Below are 1,710 nucleotides of genomic sequence, written 5' to 3'. Positions count from 1 at the left end.
TGACCAAGGCCTGCCCCAGCCCCACTACCCACCGCTACCTGTCCGAAAGCCGGAAGACAAGAGAGCTTTCCCAGGCTCTGTTCGTTCTTAAATGTGGATCACAGAGGCGTGTCAAGCTTCTTAAGTGGCTTTAAAAAGTTGCCAATATTCAAACTAGCCAGCTGATTGGTTCTGTCGGGTTATAGAGGAAGCTGTACGCACTTCTTTGCAAGAGAATCACTTCTGTGGCTGAAGCCCTCTTTCCTAAAAACCCAACCTATACTAAGCCATGATACTAATTAGGACTGGACTGTATGCTGACTAGAAAAGAGTCTGAACGTTTCCATGCTTGCCCATACAGCAACCAGAACAGTCTCTAGTTGTTTCAGAGAAAAATGGTCTATCATGAAAGTCCGTCATACAATGTAGTCAGTCTCCCTTTCTACATACATCATTTGTAATTTATTGTGAGAGCAATGCAGAATGGAGCAGTGTTTATGTGGGAGTTGCTTTTAGTTTATGGGTAGTCGGCCTTGAATTCTGTCTATTAGGAAGATGTTGGCAATTCTCCAGGGGGGTTGTTCATTGGGTCTGCTCAATGCCCTTCCTTCTTATATGCCAAAACTCTCAGCATGATTGAGAAATGCAGCCAGCTATCATTCATCTCCTGCAAATTAGAACAATGAGAAGGGGGTGTAGTCTCAAGAAACGGTGGATCAATCTTGTTTTAGAAGATGAGTCTTGGAGGCATCTCAACAGAAAGAAATCCAAATAATGTTAACAGCCTCTTCAAATATGACAGAAGGTGTTTCCTGTTGCTAATATATTCAAAAAGACAAACATCTACATTCCCTTTTCTTTTGGTAACTTTTTCCTTTCTGTTTTTCCTTCTCTTGACTAGGGTGACTCCGGTGAAGTGTATTGCTCTAGTACTTTGTTACAGCTGTTGTTATAAGCAAGCATAAATACCCTGCAAGTTTTTTACTGACAAGAAAATATTCCTGTATATCTATAATCTCACTGACCTTAAAATAAGAATTTAGGCAGAGATGATAAAGGCCCCGTCAGTGAGAAGACACATCTCTGTGTTGGATCTGAATAGGTCTTGTGGAGCATGGGTTCAAGTCTGATATTGGCAGCCAATGTACTCTCTAAAGCTTTTACAAGCTACTGAAAGCAGTAGCTAAGTGGAATTCTCTTTGCTGTGCCATTACAGAGCTATTCCAAATTTGACTACTATGAAAGTCAGAATCCTAGTTCTTATTTTACTGCTTAACTCCATTCATGGCTAAGTCATCTCATCTGTTCATATGCCAATGTCCTTGAGCTTAAATAGCTCTCCATGTTCCCCTGTGTTCATCTGCAGATATTTGTGAAGAGTAATCATAGTCTGCTCTGAGCTGGATTTGGTCAGGCTAAATCAGATTTTTTAAATTTATTTTTCCTTGTGTTGTAAGACATTTCCTGGAACTTTTGATCATCTTAGTAGACCTTTTTAAACAGCTTCAAAATTAGATTAGTCTCCCTAAAATATGAATGACCAGAGCTATATAGAACATTCCAGGAAATACTTCATGGATTCCTTCTACTAAAGCAGTAATCCTAATTCCTCTCTTCTGGAATTTTTTACTTTATACAATCTCTTGGTAGTAGTATTTGCCATTTCCATGGCCACATCTTATGGGTGAGCCATCATTATCTAATGAGTAACATATCCCAGGGCCTCTTTCC

Source organism: Corvus brachyrhynchos, unplaced genomic scaffold (assembly GCF_000691975.1).
Source record: "Corvus brachyrhynchos isolate BGI_N302 unplaced genomic scaffold, ASM69197v1 scaffold61, whole genome shotgun sequence".
Classification (NCBI taxonomy): Eukaryota; Metazoa; Chordata; class Aves; order Passeriformes; family Corvidae; genus Corvus; species Corvus brachyrhynchos.
The sequence above is the reverse complement of the archived record's forward strand: the minus strand, read 5'-3'. Positions refer to the sequence as shown.